The sequence below is a fragment of the Dendrobates tinctorius genome, unplaced genomic scaffold (assembly GCF_039654945.1).
Source record: "Dendrobates tinctorius isolate UK_male_01 unplaced genomic scaffold, ASM3965494v1 ptg000151l, whole genome shotgun sequence".
Lineage (NCBI taxonomy): Eukaryota > Metazoa > Chordata > Amphibia > Anura > Dendrobatidae > Dendrobates > Dendrobates tinctorius.
Genome location: NW_027361818.1, coordinates 379,997 through 403,004, shown reverse-complemented (window position 1 = coordinate 403,004; position 23,008 = coordinate 379,997). Strand labels below are relative to the sequence as shown.

At 48.3% G+C, this 23,008-nt stretch overlaps 1 long non-coding RNA gene across 1 annotated transcript; it reads right to left on the bottom strand.

Moving 5' to 3' along the window:
• Positions 1–5,080: 5,080 nt before the first annotated feature.
• On the bottom strand, positions 5,081–22,879 carry LOC141049975 (uncharacterized). The gene is made up of 3 exons (XR_012220463.1): positions 22,787–22,879; positions 22,611–22,699; positions 5,081–5,124 (listed from the first exon to the last, which is right to left on the bottom strand). It is a non-coding gene; the product is annotated as an uncharacterized lncRNA (long non-coding RNA).
• Between the last annotated feature and the right edge of the window lie 129 nt (positions 22,880–23,008).

Here is a 23,008-nt window from a genome sequence, read left to right as displayed (position 1 = left end):
GAGAGAGAGGACCCCGCTGACCATAAGAGCTTACACTCTACAGGAGAGAGGACCCCACTGGCCATAAGAGCTTACACTTGATAGAGAACCCCACTGACCATAAGAGCTCATAGTCTACACAATAGTGAGACAGAGAGAGGACCCTGTTGCCTGCAAGAGCTCACACTCTACAGGCGAGAAAGAGAGATGGAGCCATGATGACCATAAGAGCTTACACTCTACAGTAGAGAGAGGACCCCACTGACCATAAGAGCTTACACTCTACAGTAGAGAGAGAGAGGACCCCGCTGATTATAAGTGCTTACACTCTACAGGAGGGAGAGAGGACCCCTCTTGCCATAAGAGCTTATGCTCTACAGGAGAGAGAGGACCCTGCTGCCAATAAGAGCTTACACTCTACAGGAGAGAGAGGACACCACTGACTATAAGAGCTTACACTCTACAGGAGAGAGAGGACCCCGCTGACCATAAGAGCTTACACTCTACAGGAGAGAGAGGAGCCCACTGACCATAAGAGCTTACACTCTACTTGAGAGAGAGGAGCCCACTGACCATAAGAGCCTACACTCTACAGGAGAGAGAGAACCCCGCTGATCATAAGTGCTTACACTCTACAGGAGAGAGAGGACCCCACTGACTATAAGAGCTTACACTCTACAGGAGAGAGAGGACCCCACTGACTATAAGAGCCTACACTCTACAGGAGAGAGAGAACCCCGCTGATCATAAGTGCTTACACTCTACAGGAGAGAGAGGACCCCGCTGACCATAAGAGCTTACACTCTACAGGAGAGAGAGGACCCCACTGACTATAAGAGCCTACACTCTACAGGAGAGAGAGAACCCCGCTGATCATAAGAGCTTACACTCTACAGGAGAGAGAGGACCCTGCTAACAATAAGAGCTTACACTCTACAGGAGAGGACCCCGCTGACCATAACAGCTTACACTCTACAGGAGAGAGAGGACCCCGCTGACCATAAGAGCTTACACTCTACAGGAGAGAGAGAGGACCCCACTGACCATAAGAGCTTGACCAAAAGAATAAAAAAAATTTTTTATCAGACTTATTACACGCTACACGTATGGCCCCAACACACGTTTCACGCAGGCTTCTTCAGGGAGCAGTTGGCAACATCCTGTATGACTCCTATGCTGCTGTTGTCAACACTTACAAGTTTCAACATTTTGTTGCTCTATGGAGTCTACTTCTATTACTATTATTGAGTTGACACAGCCACATGGGTCTCATTGATGTTTTTTCCTGGATAAACTTGACGCACTGTCACTTTATTTAATCTATTGATTTGATTGTTTGACTCCAACTATGGTGTTCCTGCGGTGTTGCACTTCATCCTTGTTGCCCTGACTCCGGATTTTCCATAGCTCTGTCATTTGATATGGTTCTTTTAACTGTCTTTTTTGTGCCTTTCATTTTTAATAAGTCTAATAAAAATATTTTTCTTTTCTTCTTTTGGTGGATTGTCTTACTCCATTCTTGCATGTATACAATTTGGTGGGAGTAATTCCATGGCTATTGCCTTTTGTTGTCCAGTTACATAGGCTTAGGACCATTTGTTATATGATGTGTTCTGTCCTAAAGATTTTGTATTATATGACCATAAGTGCTCATTGTCTACAGAACAGAGAGACAGAGAGAGGACCGCTCTGACCATAAGAAATTACTCTCTACAGGAGAGAGAGGACCCCGCTGACCATAAGAGCTTACACTCTACTGGAGAGAGAGAGGACCCCGCTGACCATAAGAGCTTACACTCTACAGGAGAGAGGACCCCACTGGTCATAAGAGCTTACACTTGATAGAGAACTCCACTGACCATAAGAGCTCATAGTCTACACAATAGTGAGACAGAGAGAGGACCCTGTTGCCTGCAAGAGCTCACACTCTACAGGCGAGAAAGAGAGATGGAGCCATGATGACCATAAGAGCTTACACTCTACAGTAGAGAGAGGACCCCGCTGACCATATGATCTCACACTCTACAGGAGAGATAGGTCTCCGCTGACCATAAGAGCTTACACTATACTGGAGAGAGAGGACCCCACTGACCATAAGAGCTTACACTCTACAGGAGAGAGAGGACCCCGCTGACAATATGAGCTTACACTCTACAGGAGAGAGAGAACCCCGCTGACCATAAGAGCTTACACTCTACAGGAGAGAGAGAGGACCCTGCTGACCATAAGAGCTTACACTCTACAGGAGAGAGAGAGGACCCTGCTGACCATAAGAGCTTACACTCTACAGGAGAGAGAGAGGACCCCGCTGACCATAAGAGCTTACACTCTACGGGAGAGAGGACCCCACTGGCCATAAGAGCTTACACTTGATAGAGAACCCCACTGACCATAAGAGCTCATAGTCTACACAATGGAGAGACAGAGAGAGGACCCCGTTGCCTGCAAGAGCTCACACTCTACAGGCGAGAAAGAGAGATGGAGCCATGATGACCATAAGAGCTTACACTCTACAGTAGAGAGAGGACCCCACTGACCATAAGAGCTTACACTCTACAGTAGATAGAGGACCTCACTGACCATAATAAAAGACCCTCTGCAGGAGAGAGAGGACCCCACTGACCATAACAGCTTACACTCTACAGGACAGAGAGGACCCCACTGACCATAAGGGCTTACGCTATACAGTAGCGAGGAGCCCACTGACCATAAGAGCTTACACTCTGCAGTACAGAGAGGACCCTGCTGACCATATGATCTCACACTCTACAGGAGAGATAGGACTCCGCTGACGATAAGAGCTTACACTCTACAGGAGAGAGAGGACCCATCTTACCATAGAGCTTATACGCTACAGGAAAGAGAGACTTATCCAGTGACTCTGGAGTTGAAAAACAATTGTGCAGTACATACTGACCACCACTGTACAAGGTGTGATAATCAGCTAGATGTTGTAGCTGCAGAGCATTATGGTGAAGTCCACGTGGCAACATAAAGTGATGAGTGCCTGCTGTCTCATGCTTCAACAATGATGCTGGGTATGTTTATATGTATATAATTTTTGAGAACCGCAAATCAAATCTCAAAATGTTGTAATTTGTGTGAAACAGCGAATTTCAGAAAATTCGATTTGAACTCAATCTTAATAGAATTAATCTGCTTATCCCTACTCACTTTGCTTTATCTTCCAATATAAACTATTCATTTCAACCAGTAAAGCCCCCAAAAAACATTAATCTAAAATTGGTGGAACCCGCCAATACTGACAGGAACGGCTTGCACTTTAATCTGTATGATGCCCTTCGACTTTCCCTTAAGAGTTGATTTAGGGGGAAAACATGGATTCTGGTTTTTGGATTCTCAGAACCAGTCCTTTGGTTCGTCTGAAGCCATTTCCAGAGGAGTTTGGAAGATATAGAGGAATCTGAAGAACAAAGAAGATTCTGAAGACGCAGAGGAGTCTGAATGACACAGAGGAGTCTGGAAGACACAGAGGAGTCTGGAAGACACAGAGGAGTCTGGAAGACACAGAGGAGTCTGGAAGACACAGAGGAGTGTTGAGGTGCTCTTGACTCCCTTGTGTCCTTCAGACTCCTCTGCGTCCTCTAATAGTGGACGCAGAGGTGTCTGAGGGACACATGGAGTCTGGAGAAGAGGCGTCTGGAGGACAAAGAGGAGTCTGGAAGAGACAGAGGATTCTGGCAGCAATTCTCTCATATAAAACACAGGAGCTTTTAAGCTGTGTGCTGTGGAATCAACTGAACAGTTGTTCGCTTGTTAACTAATGTTTATAGGCAGCTTGAGACCCTCAATAATCATGCAGTGAGGACAAAGTTGTAACTCTAGAACCTCAATGTAAAGTCTGTAACAGGGCCACCACCCACTATGGACCATTAATCTTTCTTAATAATTCTTAAGTTGCACACATTGGCCTGTATTCTCCCTTTGACTACTGGTAATGCTAAGTAACTTTTTATGCTATCTAGCTAAACAAGATAAGTAGACCCAATACTCCTTCATGGAAGTTCTCCCAACAATCAATTCAAATCATGACTCCATAAATAATATAATTTATTTATGTTGAACAGACTATCATAAAACCTTTGCTCTAATTTTGTCAAAACTTGATGTGGACAACAAGCAATGACTTTGTGACCCTCACCCAGGTCTACTTATAGCACATACCATGAGAGCCAGGGTCTTGTGTCTACAGAAACTGTGCGTTACAGTAAGCACAAGACTTTCAATCACTGGAAGCAGAGCTATTAAAAATCAAACCCTTCTTCACAATACCTGCCTTTGTTAGACATGGTGGGTAAAGGTTAATCCCTTTTGCATTAGATAGGAATATTTGATACATGATGGACATTATAACCTTGGGTAGAAATATTTGTGCTGGAGGCAGCATTAGACCTTTTAATTTAGACCTTATCTTCAGGTTCTTCAGACATCTTTTCACAAATCTTGCTAACAAGTATTTTTGTTCAAAAATAAATTAAAAATCTATAATGTAATAGTCATGATGAGCATAGTCAGCATATGAAGTCTCAATAACATCTCAGTCAGAGGCGTCACTCATGCTCCAAAGCAAAATATTGTAACAGGGGCCTCGCCAAAAATGCACCATTTATGATACTTGATTCCCACATGACCTTCAAACCTCCTTATGCATCAAGGCTCAAGGTTCAAGTGCAACCACTACATTCTTTAGCTTCAGTCCCTCAGTAGAATTTAATGTATAAAGAATTTAACTTACAGCCATGGTCTCCACGACCTACACATTTGGTCAGAATGGCAGTCACTTTGGTTATCAACATTATTTACTGCACATGTGTAGCTATGATGATTAAGCCATTTAGAGGTTTCATGAAAAGTGGATTGCAATCGTCTACAGAGACAATGAGAATAGAGGTGTACTCCAGAAGCCAACTGTTCGAAAAATAATTCCTTGCTTGAAGGAGACAACTGTTTATTTTGGGTGATGAAGTTCACAGTGGTTTCAAGATATTTATGAAAGCCAGATCGGTAATCTATGGATTGAAGGACTTCATGGGACCTCTTGACGGACGCCATTTTGGACTGAAGAAATTCAACTGTATACTCCAGAATCTCTGCTTTCTCCATCTTTGGATTCTTTAGCTTCTTCTACAGTAAAGTGAAACCATTAAATTATTTCTCATATAGTCATGATCTCAATATGTTAGAATACATTTTTGGAACTTTTCAAACAAGTAATAAACTGAAAAATTCTATAGGCTAAACAAACATCAAACAAGTATCACCTATTGGAGGAGCTACCAGTTTAAGACAATATTTAACCCTTTAACAAGCTTTGCACTAGGAAAAATAGCCAAGCCAGATGACCATTAGTAGACACATGTTTTGAGGTGATAGCCCGCAATCACGGTAGGACAGGGGATAGCTCGCTGAATGAGATACCCTTCAGCTTTGAGAGTGGCACTGTCCTCTCACTAAAGGCCCCGTCACACTAAGTCATCTCGCTAGTGAGATCGCTGATTTTATGACACATCAGCGATCTCGCCAGCGAGATCGCTGTGTGTGACGGGGATCAGCGACCGCCCCCCCTGCTGGTTATCGCTGATCGTGCTTGAGCGGCCTGGGCCGTTTTTTTTATCGCTGGCCTCCCGCTGGCCAGCACGCATCGCTGCATGTGGCAGCGAGACCAGTGATCAGCGACGCTGGTTGCTATTGTAAACGTCGGGTATCCAGGAGCCGCGGCTCCAGGATACCCGCTGTTTACCTTGGAAACCGGCGTGTACACCGGTTTCCAAGGTAAACTGCGGGTATCCAGGAGTCGCGCGGCTCCTTAATACCCGACATTTACATTAGAAACCAGCGTCCAGCGTCACTGGTCCTGATCGCTGGGGCTGTCTATGTGACAGCTCACCAGTAGAGTTGAGCGACTTTTGGTTTTTTAGGGTCGCGTTTCGTTTCGTGAAACCCGACTTTTCCAAAAGTCGGGTCGAGCAAGATCGTCCGATTATAAGGAAAAGTCGGGGTCATCCCGAAACACGAAACCCAATGTAAGTCAATGGGGAATAAAAGTCGGCAGTGAGAGGAGGACAGGAAACACACCTACAGTGCCCATTTGAATGCCAAATGCATCAATTCTTCTTTCTTAAGCTTGTCAACCTTAATTAACTTCATAATACAAGTTACGCACTGAAAAATGGGGGTTATTTGGCTACAAACTGTGGGGGGGGGGGAGGGCTGGCTCCAGGTTTTCATGTGCCCTGGGCGAAAGAGCGCCCCTTTAACACATACCACAACTCATCATGCTCCGATACGGCAGAGAAATAGCGGTATAGTCCAATGAAAAATACCTCACTTTTTACATCTCATGACGAGGCCCATCTATTTCTCCATACAGAATCATTGGTCCCATATAATGTTTGAAACAGTATATGATGAGCTCCACATAATGCTACAGTATATGTTGGTCCCCATGGATGAAGCTCCACTGTCTTATGGGCCCAAATAATGCTCCAAACATAATGGGCCCCATTTCTAATGCTCTAGTGTATAATGGGCCCTGTAAATGCTGCTCCAGTGTCTGATGTCCACCTTTGGAATGTTCCAGTGTATGGTGGGCCCCATCTATCATTCTCCAGAGTATAGTGCTCCCCAAAAATTGCTGTCCCAACATTGAAAACAATCAAATAAGTCTCCTCGCTAGGGAATCCCTGTACTTGTTTGGACAGGTGCTGTAGCTAACTTAACAGCTCGCCAGCCGTTCTCACGCCCAGTATGGATTACACGTGATTGCACAAAGGTGAGAAAGGGTACCGTATCCCCAGATAACATGTATGGATAGCGTACACATTCAAAATATATGTCTCAGGAGGCAGGCTCAGACGGTGTTAGGCCCAGTATGGATTGCACGTGATTGCACAAAGGTTAGAAAGGGTACCGTATCACCGGATAACATGTATGGATAGCGTACACATTCAAAATATATGTCTATACAGCATGAGGCAGGCTCAGACGGTGTTAGGCCCAGTATAGATTGCAAGTGATTGCACAAAGGTTAGAAAGGGTACCGTATCCCCAGATAACATGTATGGATAGCGTACACATTCAAAATATATGTCTCAGGAGGCAGGCTCAGACGGTGTTAGGCCCAGTATGGATTGCACGTGAGTGCACAAAGGTGAGAAAGGGTACCGTATCCCCGGATAACATGTATGGATAGCGTACACATTCAAAATATATGTCTATACAGCATGAGGCAGGCTCAGACAGGGTTAGGCCCAGTATGGATTGCACGTGATTGCACAAAGGTTAGAAAGGGTACCGTATCACCGGATAACATGTATGGATAGCGTACACATTCAAAATATATGTCTATACAGCATGAGGCAGGCTCAGATGGTGTTAGGCCCAGTATGGATTGCACGTGATTGCACAAAGGTTAGAAAGGGTACCGTATCCCCGGATAACATGTATGGATAGCGTACACATTCAAAATATATGTCTATACAGCATGAGGCAGGCTCAGACGGTGTTAGGCCCAGTATGGATTGCACGTGATTGCACAAAGGTTAGAAAGGGTACCGTATCACCGGATAACATGTATGGATAGCGTACACATTCAAAATATATGTCTATACAGCATGAGGCAGGCTCAGACAGTGTTAGGCCCAGTATGGATTGCACGTGATTGCACAAAGGTTAGAAAGGGTACCGTATCACCGGATAACATGTATGGATAGCGTACACATTCAAAATATATGTCTATACAGCATGAGGCAGGCTCAGACGGTGTTAGGCCCAGTATGGATTGCACGTGATTGCACAAAGGTTAGAAAGGGTACCGTATCCCCGGATAACATGTATGGATAGCGTACACATTCAAAATATATGTCTATACATCAGAAAGCAGGCTCAGACGGTGTCAGGCACAGTATGGATTTGACGGCCCAGATTACACAGCGGAGGAGCAGGGAGAGGTAAAGATTGCAAATGCTGGGGCCCTGCCCAAGCAAGGGGGGCCCACTCGTGGGCGTCAGTACTGGCACTGGGCCCCTCATAGTACAGCGGTGTGTCTGACGGCGGGTGTGCACCACCACCGTCAGAGACACTTGATTGCACTATGAGGGACCCTGTGCCAGTGCCCGCGCCCAAGAGTCGGCCTACCCACCTGTCCAGGGCAACGGCACTCGCACGGTGTCGTGCGCTAGGTGGTGACCCCGGCCATGGGGGGGGAGGCAGCACAGTTAGGGAGTTTTAGAAAGTGGCATATGTTGATGTTGGACATTCAGTTGATGCAAAAGGCGAAATAGGTGAAGTACCAGGAAGAGGTGGACCAAAGCAAGCCATTTTTCTGTCACCCTATGTGTCATCAGGGGAAGGTGGGACAAAATCCTTGGAAACCCATGCGTGGTTCATTTTAATGAAGGTTAGATCATCCACATTTTGAGTTGACAGACGGGTCCTTTTTTCTGTCAGGATTGATCCAGCTGCACTGAAGACTCTTTCCGATAGCACACTTGCAGCTGGGCAAGCGAGCTCCTGTAAGGCATATTGGGCCAATTCAGGCCAGGTGTCCAGTTTAGCGGCCCAATAGTCAAAGGGGAATGACCTGTGTGGGAGAACATCGATATGGGAGGAAAAGTAGTTTGTAACCATAGTTGACAACTGCTGTCTCCTGTCACTTTCCATCGATGCAGTATTACCAGTTGTGTGAGCGGTATTTGAAAAATCAGTCCACAACATTGTCATGAAACCCCTGTCTCCAACGCCACTTCTGCTGTGTGCACCACGAACACCTCTGCCATGCTTCCCCCGGCCCGTACGGCTCGTGTGAGAACCATCACCGCTGCTGTGTGCTGGGAATGCCTCAAGCAACCGATTTACCAGAGTTGCTTGTTTATTAGCCAATATTAGGTCAAGGTTCTCCTGTGGCATGATGTTTTGTAATTTGCCTTTATAGCGTGGATCCAGGATGCTGGCCAACCAGTAGTCGTCATCGTTCATCATTTTGGCAATGCGGGGGTCCCTTTTTAGGATCCGCAAGGCATAATCTGACATGTGGGCCAATGTTCCCGGTGTCAATGATGCACTGCGAGTGCTGGGTGGAGGAGCACTTTCTGGCAAATCCACATCCCTCCAGTCACGCACAAACCCTGTACCAGACCTTGCCACGCCAACATTTTCACTTGCCCCACGAGATGCATCCTCCTCCCCTAAGTAATCATCCCCATCATCATCCTCCTCCTCCTCTTCTTCCTCCACCTCGTCCAGGAGAGGTCCCTGAGCAGACAATGGCTGAATGTCATCAAGGATTCCCTCCTCCTCTTCCTCCTCATCAACATTGGCTGCAGACGCCTGCTCCTTAAGGTGCGTCAAAGTTTGCATGAGCAGACGCATAAGTGGGATGCTCATGCTTAGGATGGCGTCGTCTGCGCTTACCAGCCGTGTGCATTCCTCAAAACACTGAAGGACTTTACAAAGGTCTTTCAGCTTCGACCACTGCACACCTGTCAACTCCATGTCTGCTCTCAAAGTGCCTGGCCGTGTATCCTCCCACAAATGCATTATGGCCTGCCTCTGCTCGCACAGCCGCTCCACCATGTGCAGGGTGGAGTTCCACCTTGTTGCAATGTCGATAATGAGGCGGTGGTTGGGAAGGTGGAGCAATCGCTGCAGCTTCTGCATACGAACGGAGTGTACAGGCGACCGGCGGATGTGCGCGCACAGTCTTCGCACCTTATGGAGCAGGGCTGTTAACTCCGGATAATTTTTGAGGAAGCACTGCACCACCAGGTTCAAGGTGTGAGCCAAGCAAGGTATGTGGCTGAGTTTTGAAAGGGCTATGGCTGCCACAAAATTACGGCCGTTATCACTAACTACCTTGCCTGCCTCAAGATGTACACTGCCCAGCCATGACTCAGTTTGTCGCTTCAAGTACTCGGCCAGCACCTCGGCGGTGTGTCTCTCGCCCAAACACATCATCTGCAACACAGCCTGCTGACGCTTTCCACTAGCTGCTCGATAGGGGGACACATCGTGTGCAACAGTGGCAGCTGCAGATGGAGTGCTCGTACGACTGCGCTCTGTGGACGAGCTTTCGCTTCCGGAGGAGGAGGAGGAGGAGGGTCGAACGCCTACAGCCAACTGTTTCCTATACCGTGGGCTAGGCAGCACTGTCCCACCACCGCTGTCCCCTGTGGACCCTGCATCCACCACATTAACCCAGTGCGCAGTGATGGACACGTAACGGCCCTGGCCATGCCGACTGGACCATGCATCAGTTGTGAGGTGCACCTTTCCGCTCACTGACTGCTTGAGTGCATGGACAATGCGGTCTTTCACATGATGGTGGAGGGCTGGGATGGCTTTGCGAGAGAAGAAGTGGCGACTGGGTAGGTCATAGCGTGGTACTGCATAGGCCATGAGTTCGCGGAAAGCTGTGCTTTCCACCAACCGAAAGGGCATCATCTCAAACGAGATTAGTTTGGCAATGTGGGCGTTCAAACCCAGTGTACGCGGATGAGAGACTGAGTACTTTCTTGACCTACTCATAGTGTCTGGGAGGGTGAGCTGGACTTGAGAGCTGCATATGGTGGAAGTAGCGGTGGACAGGGCGGACTGAGAGAGGGTTGATGATGGTGATGGAGTTGGTGTTCTTTCTGATGGCCTAGAATCAGTCTTTCGTTGATATAACAGTGGGATTCCCTGACTGCTGTGGTCTTGCAACGACACCTCAACATTTGCTGCTGTGCTAACCGGTGTGCTTACAGTGGTGTAAACAATGTAGCGTTGCTGACTACCTTCGTTGTGATCAGTTGCACATGTGGCACTTGAGGTTTGGTGTTGTGTCCACGCTTGCAAGTGCATGCTGGTTAAATGTCTAAGCATGCAACTGGTATTCAAATTTTTCAGATTTTTCCCTCGGCTAAAGGTCTTTGCGCACTTCTTACAGATAACCTTGGCCTGATCATGAGGATTTTGTTCAAAAAAGTGCCACACTGCACTCTTCCTACTTTGGCAGACATTTTGCGGCCTAGCACGCTGTGATCTTTTGACCCTCTGGACAAGCTGTCCAGCAACTCTTTTGATGTTTGGAACCTGTCTTTGGAGTGCTCCGGGCCTGCCAGATAACAGCTGTTGCGATGTCGATGTCTGCTGTGGATGCTCCTCATCTGAACTATTGGAAGCAGCACCCTCTTCCCCCAATGGATGCCAATCTGGGTCAACAACTGGGTCATCCATCACCTCCTCTTCTATGTCATGTGCACCTTCCTCTGTGTCACCGTGTATGGTGGTATAGTGTGCGGGAAGGGGCACCTGAGTCTCATCAGGGTCAGAATCTGGCTCTGTACACTGCGAGGACAATGTAGTGCTCTGAGTGAATGTACCAGCAGAATCATCCATCAGCGGCTGTGCATCAGTGCACTCCATGTCAGATTCATCTTGGCCTGGGTAATTCACCATTTCACTTGATAATCCAGGCATGGTATGTGAAAACAGCTCCATAGAGTAATCAGTAGTATGGCCTGTATCATCCTTCAATCTTGGTTGGGGTGAAGGACACAAGGAAAGGTGTGGTTCATGAACATGAGCCTCCAATGACGACTCAGTGCTTTTACTTTTTACAACTGAAGAAGAGGAGGCGATAGAGCTGGAGGCTGAGTCAGCAATGTAAGACAAAACTTTTTCCTGATGCTCTGGCTTTAAAAGCGGTTTGCCAACTCCTAGAAAACTAAGCGTTCGAGGCCTTATGTAGCCAGATGATGACGCAGGGTCAGCACCTCCTGCATTCGGTCCTATTTTGCTCTTGCCACTACCATCAGATCCACCACCAACACCATCATTACCAGCTGCCAACCCCCGCCCAATTCCACGGCCTCTTCCACCAGCCTTCCTCATTTTTGGTAGATATGTAGACAAAATCCAACAAACTATATAGTAATGTAAAACAAGGTACAAGGTGTCTATAGGACAGGGGAGATTTTGAATATCTGCACACACTTTTGGACAGTGGACACTTTTGGATTGTGTGAGGCCCACTGATATCTCAGCGCTATGTGACAGGCTCGATGGCACTGCTGTGACAAAAGTGACTAGAGGATAAGGGAGATTTTGAATATCTGCACACACTTTTGGACACTGGACACTTTTGGATTGTGTGAGGCCCACTGATATCTCAGCGCTATGTGACAGGCTCGATGGCACTGCTGTGACAAAAGTGACTAGAGGATAAGGGAGATTTTGAATATCTGCACACACTTTTGGACAGTGGACACTTTTGGATTGTGTGAGGCCCACTGTTATCTCAGCGCTATGTGACAGGCTCGATGGCACTGCTGTGACCTAAGTGACTAGAGGATAAGGGAGATTTTGAATATCTGCACACACTTTTGGACACTGGACACTTTTGGATTGTGTGAGGCCCACTGATATCTCAGCACTATGTGACAGGCTCGATGGCACTGCTGTGACAAAAGTGACTAGAGGATAAGGGAGATTTTGAATATCTGCACACACTTTTGGACACTGGACACTTTTGGATTGTGTGAGGCCCACTGATATTTGAGCGCTATGTGACAGGCTCGATGGCACTGCTGTGACAAAAGTGACTAGAGGATAAGGGAGATTTTGAATATCTGCACACACTTTTGGACACTGGACACTTTTGGATTGTGTGAGGCCCACTGATATCTCAGCGCTATGTGACAGGCTCGATGGCACTGCTGTGACAAAAGTGACTAGAGGATAAGGGAGATTTTGAATATCTGCACACACTTTTGGACACTGGACACTTTTGGATTGTGTGAGGCCCACTGATATCTCAGCGCTATGTGACAGGCTCGATGGCACTGCTGTGACAAAAGTGACTAGAGGATAAGGGAGATTTTGAATATCTGCACACACTTTTGGACACTGGACACTTTTGGATTGTGTGAGGCCCACTGATATCTCAGCGCTATGTGACAGGCTCGATGGCACTGCTGTGACAAAAGTGACTAGAGGATAAGGGAGATTTTGAATATCTGCACACACTTTTGGACACTGGACACTTTTGGATTGTGTGAGGCCCACTGATATCTCAGCGCTATGTGACAGGCTCGATGGCACTGCTGTGACAAAAGTGACTAGAGGATAAGGGAGATTTTGAATATCTGCACACACTTTTGGACAGTGGACACTTTTGGATTGTGTGAGGCCCACTGATATCTCAGCGCTATGTGACAGGCTCGATGGCACTGCTGTGACCTAAGTGACTAGAGGATAAGGGAGATTTTGAATATCTGCACACACTTTTGGACACTGGACACTTTTGGATTGTGTGAGGCCCACTGATATCTCAGCGCTATGTGACAGGCTCGATGGCACTGCTGTGACCTAAGTGACTAGAGGATAAGTGAGATTTTGAATGTCTGCACACACTTTTGGACACTGGACACTTTTGGATTGTGTGAGGCCCAATGAATATCTGAGCGCTATGTGACAGGCTCGATGGCACAGCTGTGACCTAAGTGACTGGAGGATAAGTGAGATTTTGAATGTCTGCACACACTTTTGGACACTGGACACTTTTGGATTGTGTGAGGCCCAATGAATATCTGAGCGCTATGTGACAGGCTCGATGGCACAGCTGTGACCAAAGTGACTAGAGGATAAGGGAGATTGGATTGCTTTTAAAAAAGCAGTTTGCGGAGCAGTGGGTAAACAGCAATGCCAGCCTGTCAGGAAGCCTTAAAAGGCAGCCCAACAACCAACACCACTGATACACCACTATATAGCCTCCCCTTGCACTGCACACACAGTGACTGGTGTGTTGTGCAGGCCAAATCGCTAGCAGCAGAAGCAGTTTTTTTGTCTTCTTCCCTGCCTAACGCTCTCCCTACAGAATCAGCAGCAACCTCTCCCTATGCTAAGATCGGCAGAAGTAAGATGGCGGTCGGCGTGCACGCCCTTTTATACCCCCTGTGACGCCCACCAAAGCAAGCCAATCACTTGCATGCCCTTCTGAAAGATGGTGGTGACCCGTGCCTATGTCATCATGTTGCCCACAGTGTCCGTGGATCCTGATTGGCTGAAAAAGAGCGCAAAACAAACTTTTGAAACGCGACTTTGGCGCATAAGTTGCCGACCTCGTGGCCGACCTCATCCTAGGGTCGGGTTTCGTTTCATGAAACCCGACTTTGCCAAAAGTCGGCGACTTTTGAATTTTTTCGATCCGTTTCGCTCAACTCTACTCACCAGCGATCAGCCTATCGATGTCCCAGCGATCCCATCATGTCGGATCGTTGGTGGGATCGCTGGGACATTGTTTATTGTAGCGGGGGCTTTAGGTCAGTCAAAGAAGGAGACCAATGTGCTATGGGAAAAAACATCTCATTCACCAACGCTACCTTGCCCTGTAATAATGAGATGCAATGTCCCCTGGAATGCTGTGCAGATGGGAATGAGCTTGGTTTCATGGTTGTTAAAGGGTCAAACATTGACTTATGGGATAGCTACCTACAAATTGTAGCAGGGTATTTTTTTCCTATGGAGAATTATCAATGGGACTGCATACTAGACTGGTATCCTTAACAAGAATCAATATCCCTCTGCTCTTCCCGCTTCCAAACCTGTAAGGCACGTTCAATAGATTTCCTTAAAGTGGCCATTACCATTAGGGTAATATTGACAGGTATTGGAGTAAATCGGGCTATTGGATATCAACATGTCCAGGATATTATTTCTCATCTACTAGTGATTATTAGATATGGGTAAACCAAATTTGTTAAGAATTTAAAAAAATAAAATCGAATTCGGCAGAATCTAATCTACCGTCATTCTACAACCATCCTCTTCTTCTCCAGGGGGGGCAGTAGAGGTGCTGCCAGGGAGAAGGGGCAAGTCTCATCCCTCACCATTTGCCAACCCTGAGAGGCGGAGTCCTCGGAGGAGGAGGGGTTGGAGGAGGGTGGTGGTTCCCTCTCTGAATTGTGGGGGTGTGAGTGTTGTGAGGCCTCTGTTGTCAGTTCCTGGAAGAGTTCACCATCTTGTGGCAAACGTGTGTGTGGCAATAAATGTTCAGGGCCAGACCTGTGTGTGAATGAGTACGTATGGGTGTCTACCAAAAACATCCGGTGGAAGTGTGCTCCCACTGGTAAGTATACAAGAGAGTCCAGACTCTTACACAGATCCAAAAATGGATTGTGACAGGTAGCTTCGGCAACTGGACAAGTGAGACGTGCAGAGAGTATAATTTTTTTTATTTTCTGACACATTAATTTTTATGCTATGGGGTCTTGAAGAGAACTCAGACCGTAATAAACTTCTTTTACTGACCACTCAGACACATTCAATACTCATCAAATAAAATTATGCAAATCAAATTTTGTGCCGAATTCGAGCAAATGTGCCAAATTTGAATTTTGGCACATTTGCTCATTTCCATTGATAATACCTAAACCATAGACGGAGCCCAAGGAGCATATGTATGGGGGGTTATGGTCTATAATCTTACAGCTCTACATGTATATCATAAACTCATCATATCGCCAGCGAGATCGCTGTGTGTGACATGGATCAGTGACCGACCCCCCTGCCGGGTATCGCTGATCGCGCTCCATCGTCCTGGGCCGTTTTTTGATTGTTGGTCTCTCGCTGGCCAGCACGTATCGCCTGGCAGCGAGAGACCAGCGATCAGCGATACTGGTTTCCAATGAAAACAGCGGGTATCCAAGAGCCGTGCGGCTCTTAGATACCCGCTGTTTACATTGGAAATCAGCTTGCTCACTGGTCCTGATTGCTGGAGGGGCTGTCTAACGATGTCCCAGTGATCCCATCCATGTCGGATCGTTGGTGGGATTGCTGGGACATCATTATGTGTAACGGGGCCTTAAGTCAATAAGAATTTACAGATACAGATTTACATTCAAAGGATGCAAATTTACCAAAAAGAATATGATTGTAGCAAGCCTTCAGCTATGATAAGAATTAGGTTGGTATGATAGCTTTACCTTTCTTTGAGTCCCTGCTGGTGACTTCTTCTCACGGCTCATGGTCTAGACATACAATGTGTCCTTATCTTGCAGAAATGTAGAACTTTCCTACTGGACCTACACAGACTATTTATATGGACTGGCTCCACCTGAGCATTGTATGCCCTTTACAATCAGATGGCCAATTGGTAATCACCCTCCCTGACCAGTCACAGGAGGCCTGGCCTGGCCAGTAATCCCATTTACTCACTCTCTGATCCACAGCTCACTGAATTTCCCTGGAGAAATTACTAAAGGGCCTGTCACACTAAGTGATATCGCTAGCAATATCGCTATAACGTCATTGGTTTTTGTGATATAGCAGCGATATTGCTAGCGATATCGCTATGTGTGATACTTACCTCCGACCGGCTCCACCGCTGCTCATTGCTGATCACGCGAGAACGTCCTAGACCGTTTCTCGGCATCAGCTTCCTGCTGTGATGACGAGCGATGCGTGGACGCGGGCGGGAGGACGTCAGGATCTGACAGGTAAGTAGCGACCCCCGACCCCTGCGATGTCGCTGGTGAGATCTGCCTGTATGGCAGCTCACTAGCGACCACGTAGCGATGTACCAGCGATCCTGACCGCGTCATATCCCTGGTGACATGTGACTTTTTGGTTTTTATGATATTCTCCAATCTTATTAAACACTTGTGATACATTTCAACAGTTTTTTCTCCTCTTGACAGATTTTTATTCCATTTTTTTAAAATTAGGCACATTTTACTTTCACAGATGTTTTCTGAAATTAGTTTATCTTGCAAAAAAAGGTTGCAAATTTTTTCCTGTAGGCGGGTGGGGGGGTGAGGTGGGGTGGTGTCATAAAATATAGAGTAATAGTTAAAAAATTGTTGCAAAGCACAAGACTGCAGAGACCCGCGTGACGTAACCAGTGCCTTCCCACCTCCCACCAATCCTGTAATAACAAAAAACACCGACAGGCCTGGATGGGTTGAACAGGTCGGTGGAGAAAGAAAAGAGTCTCCCACCCTAGCACATGAATTTAACCCCTGGGGGTGTGGCTGGGACGCCCCTTCCTCTCTCTTCCCGTTGGTCAGTTGGGCGTCCCAATTATGGCATCACCTGGGGGAGAAGTGGGAGGGGGAGGCACTGCACAGAGTTCCTTTCTAGCTTATTATGTAGGGGCTCTGCAGTCAGAGGCACGTTCCCTATATGGTGCAGTGCCTGCCAGACTGCAGAGACCTGTGTGTCGTAAACAGTGCCTTTCCACCTCCCACCAATCCCGCAATAACAAAAACATTGACAGGCCTGGATGGGTTGAACAGGTCGGTCACAGTTTATTAAATCTGATAAGCAGAGAGAGGCAAATACAATTCACAATGGACTCATCGCTGAAAGCCCCGTCACTGATTGCTGGGCAAGGAAGCCGATGAGAGGTTATGAACCTGGCCCCCTTCTACACTACCGCCATGGAGGATCATGTGTATGACCCACACAGGACTCCGACCCCACACAACATCATTATGGCCTGTTCAACACCATCCTGCAAGTTAGATAAAAATATATCGAGTCCGATATCCGCAAAATGAATGCTGTCCAGTCTCAGTAAATCTGCATTGTCTTTCTGTAGCGTGTGGTGGCGAACCACAATGCCATAGTCTCCTGTGACAAATTTTGCCATCTTCGTGTTAATTTTTTTCCTTGATTTGCTAATGGCTTTACACCACCACCATATCCAGTAATAAACAGGCAAAACACTCTTTGTCGGTTGACATCACTGTGTAGAGCGCTTCACCTTTTTTCTTGCCCAAATCATTACCGCCGGCGTGTAACATCAGTACCACCAGCTGTTTTAGCAATGTTGACCATCTCCGGGAAGATCTGCTGCTACCGGATAACTTTGATGACTCTCCGGATTGACCCTTAGTTCCCGGAACCCGCAATATTTTTTTTTTTGCCTGGGCACAGCTTGGCTCTTTTGCACGCCTAATAAACAAAAGAGTGTCTTACTACCGAAATTGTGGGCTTACAGCCACCTGTAAGAGACAAGATGTGTTAGAGCAGGTCTGGCAGTGGCGTAACTACCGGGGTAGCAGCCAAAGCGGTTGCTTTGGGGCCCGGCCCATATAGGGGCCCGGGTCCCCGGCACCAATTGGCGCTACCCGGGTAGTGCAATCAACTGCAACTCCTCCCCTAGCATGTCTCTTGCACTTGCAGGCAGCCCCGGGCCCAGTGCTTATTCCATCTTCAGTTCTCAGCGCAGCTCTTCCTGCTTTCAGCATCCCCTCATTACCTATGCGCATAAGTAATGAGCAGCTCAGGAGAGAGGTGACTGAGTATAACGGAGGGGAGGGAGGCTCAGGGGCAGGATCAGTCTGGCCTGGTGGGCTACCTGGTAAATGCCCGGTGCCGGTGGGCCCCGAGGGTCGCGGGTGGCCCCTTAGATTTCGGAATCCTGCCCCTTTAAATGTAAGAGCGCGCGTGCACTTTACTTTTTAGGTTGTGCACGTGGTCGGCTGGTTGCTCCCTGGCTGGCTGTCTCCTGCGGTGGCGGCTCCTGACAGTCACTGTTTGTGTCTGGTCACGTGACGGTGAGTCACTCTCCTGGGCCCTGACCGCAGCGTGACCTGGTCCTTCTGCTGTCTGCAGTGGTTCGCGCGGGAGGTGAGTCTCCGTCCCGTGTTTCTTTCCTCTCCTGTAGCTGGCTGCTGCCTGGCTAATAGCAGAGCCAGCACACAGAGCAGAGGACGTCGTCAGCGCTCATCCTGTGCTGCTGCTCCCGCTCGTGTCTGTCTGACTGTAGTGTTGCCGCAATCCCTGAGCCCTCCTGTCAGCAGGCCCGGTGAGTGAGTCACACTAGTGACTAGTCAGTCGATCAATGTATAAAATAGCAGGGGAAAGGGTCCAGCAGGGGACACTAGGACCGGGACTTGGGAGACAGTCACACAGTGACACAGACTAGTCCAATGTCCTCGGCTGATGGCTGTGTTTGTGTGGTGGTTCGTGGGGGACTCTCTCTGCTCTGCCGGCTGTGTGGTGGTGGTGGTGGACGGTGGTGGTGGAGGTGGACTCTCTGCCGGGCTCCCTGTCTGACTCCTGCAGGCAGCCCTGCGGCCTGCTCAGTGAGTCCAGTGTCGTCCTCCTTGGTCATGCAGCTCTGCCAGCTCCCGACTACCGCTGTCCTGCCGTGCCGGAGAGTGCCGGCCCGGCTGTGTGGTGGTGGTGGTGTTGTGTGTTCTCTGCCGGGCTCCACATCTGACTCCTGCAGCCCTGCGGCCTGCTCAGTGCATCCAGTGTCCTCCTCCTCGGTCATGCAGCTCTGCCGTCTCCCGACTACCGCTGTCCTGCAGTGCCGGCCCGGCTGTGTGGTGGTAGTGCTGTTGTGTGCTCTCTGCCAGGCTCCCTGTCTGACTTCTGCAGCCCTGCGGTCTGCTCAGTGTGTCCAGTGTGCTCCTCCTCGGTCAAACAGCTCTGCCGACTCCCGACTACTGCTGTCCTACAGTGCCGGCCCAGCTGTGTGGTGGTGGTGCTGTTGTGTGCTCTCTGCCAGGCTCCCTGTCTGACTCCTGCAGCCTGCTCAGTGTCCTCCTCCTCGGTCATGCAGCTCTGCCGGCTCCAGACTACCGCTGTCCTGCAGTGCCGGAGAGTGCCGGCCCAGCTGTGTGGTGGTGGTAATGTGTGCGCTCTGCCGGGCTCCCTCTCTGACTCCTGCAGCCCTGCGGCCTGCTCAGTGTGTCCAGTGTCCTCCTCCTCGATCATACAGCTCTGCCGGCTCCCGATTACCACTGTCCTGCAGTGCCGGCCCGGGCCCCGCTCTGTGGTGGTGTGTGATTGTGAGCTCTCCGCTGGGCTCCCTCTGTCTGACTCCTGCCCTGTGGCCTACCCTGTGTAGAGCTGGCTAGCCTGCTGTGGTGAACTGCTCTGCTGTCTCTGCACCCTCCCTGGTGATGGGGCCCCAATGAGAGGAAAAATAGGTTTCTGGGGCCCCACGCAACGGTGGTCGCCCCTATGCTGTGTTAATACTACGTCACCATAATCCCTGGAAGTGCCGGCTACCTGATGGGGTCCCACTGAGAGGAAAAATAGCTTTCTGGGGGCCCATGGTTGTCACCTACACAGTTTAATAGCATATCATTCTCGCCACCATGCTCGCTGGAAGCTGTGCCGGAGCAGAGGAAGCCATAGTATGCTGCATGGAGGAGCAAGGGGGCCATAATGTGCTGCATGGAGTAGCAGGGGAGGCCATAATGTGCTGCATGGAGGAGCAGGGGGGCCATAATGTGCTGCAATGAGGAGCAGGGGGGCCATAATGTGCTGCATGGAGGAGCAGGGGGCCCATAATACTGTATGAAGGAGCAGGTGCCCCATAATACTGTATGGAGGAGCATTATATGGGGCACATAATACTGTATGGTGGACTATGAGGTGCCCATAATACTGTATGGTGGAGTATGAGGTTGCACATAATACTGTATGGCAGACTATATGGGTGCTCATAATACTGTATGGAAGACTATGTGGTTTCCCATAATACTGCATGGTGGACTATGTGGTGCCCATAATACTGTATACTGGACTATGAGGTGCCCATAATACTGTATGGCGGAGTATGTGGTTGCACATAATACTGTATGGCAGACTATGTGGGTGCTCATAATACTGTATGGAAGACTATGTGGTTTCCCATAATACTGTATGGTGGACTATGTGGTGCCCATAATACTGTATGGCGGAGTATGTGGTTGCACATAATACTGTATGGCAGACTATGTGGGTGCTCATAATACTGTATGGAAGACTATGTGGTTTCCCATAATACTGTATGGTGGACTATGCGGTGACCATAATACTGTATGGCGGACTATGTGGTTGCACATAATACTGTATGGCAGACTATGTGGGTGCTCATAATACTGTATGGAAGACTATGTGGTTTCCCATAATACTGTATGGTGGACTATGAGGTGCCCATAATACTGTATGGCGGAGTATGTGGTTGCACATAATACTGTATGGCAGACTATGTGGGTGCTCATAATACTGTATGGAAGACTATGTGGTTTCCCATAATACTGTATGGTGGACTATGCGGTGACCATAATACTGTATGGCGGACTATGTGGTTTCCCATAATATTGTTTGGTGGACTTTGTTGTTGCCCATAATATTGTATGGCGGACTATGTGGACCCAGTCGGCAGAATGTGGAGCTTTTATCCCCATTAGACTGGAGTGGCATGTCTGACTTGATTACTGATCCATTCATTCCCTCAGTGGCAGAACTTCTTTTTTTTATAAAAGCCCCAAAGAGAATGAATGGAGCTTCGGTCAGATATCCCACCTACCACTCCATTTTAAAATGGGGATAAGTGTCCTATCAGGGATAAAACTTTCTCACTCTTCCAATCGGTGCAGTGTCTAATGGTCGGACCTAAGCAATCACCTATCCTGTGGAGCCCATGGATCGGTGATAATTTGTTTTAACCAAAGAACCCCATTAATGTAAGCTACTGTAATTATACATCCCAGGGGCTCACAGTAGATGTGCAGGAGCCGCCTGTATTTTACAGCTGATGCTCCACTATAATGGGGATAACGACTGACAGATATTTGCATATAACTGTAGGGTGGGCCCCTAGAGTCCATTCCCCTGGTGGGCCCCAGACACCCCAGTCCGACCCTGCTCAGGGGAACCATATTCACCTGTCCCCCGTTCCACCGCTGTGCATCGCTCTGCAGTCTTGCTTCCTCTGGCAGTGACGTTCAGGTCAGAGGGCGCCATGACATAGTTAGCAGGCACCCTCTGCTTGAACAGTCACTGTGCAGAGCCGGCAACGCTGAGGAGAAGCAGCTGCAGCAGCAGGGACGAGCCAAGGTGAGTATATATTTTTTTTTTTCTTTAATTGAGGCAGCAACATTGTAAGGGGCCTGGGCCACTAATCACTGTGCAGCATTACAACTTGGGGCCACTAATCACTGTGCAGCATTACAAGGGGCCACTAATCACAGTGCAGCATTACAAGGGCCAGGGCCCTGCCCAATCACTGTGCAGCATTATAAGGGGCCACCAGTCACTGCAGAATTACAAGGGGCCAATAATCACTGTGCAGCATTACAAGGGGCCACTAATCACTGTGCAGCATTATATGGGGCCACTAATCACTGTGCAGCATTGTAAGGGGCCACAAATCACTGTGCAGCATTACAAGGGGCCCACCAATCACTGTGCAGCATTATAAGGGGCCACCAATCACTGCAGCATTATAAGGGGCCACCAATCACTGTGCAGCATTATAAGGGGCCACTAATCACTGTGCAGCATTATAAGGGGCCACCAACCACTGTGCAGCATTATATGGGGTATATGTTATTATGGATCATGTTATAGGGCCACCATTATTCACTGTGCAGCATTATTAGGCATATTTTTGTATGGAGCATCTTATGGAACCCATCATGAACTTTATGGAGCATTATATGTGGCCATCATGAACTTTATGGAGCATCTTATGGTGCCCATTTTATTTTTGAAATTTACCAGTAGCTTCGGAATTTCCCACCCTAGGCTTATACGCGAGTCAATAAGTTTTCCCAGTTTTTTGTGACAAAATTAGGGGAGTCGGCTTATACATGGGTCGGCTTATACATGAGTATATACGTTACATTACTGCGGCGCTCCTGTGGGTGCTTTGGCCAATGCTGTCTTGGGGGCCCGCCGGCCTGGTGCGTGTAGTGTAGGGGATCCGGGGCCCCTGCGGAAAAAAATGTACACTATGATTTCGCAGCCTACGCTGCATTTCTGTGCTTGCTGTGCGGAGCAAAGCACATATTAGGCCCACCTCCCTGCCTGCAGCCAGTGTATTGCTTCAGACTAGTTCAGTCCCGCCCCTTCCCTGAGCCCTCGCTGTCTATTAGCTCTCTGCAGAGCTGCCTGCCGCATGGATCTCTGGGAAATGTAGTTCCTGGAGGTCGGTTTGCGTGGAGGAAGGCAGGCAGCCCTCACTGTCTCAGCTTAGTTAATGCTAGCCACTCAACCAGCCTGATTATTTCTTGCCTCGCCC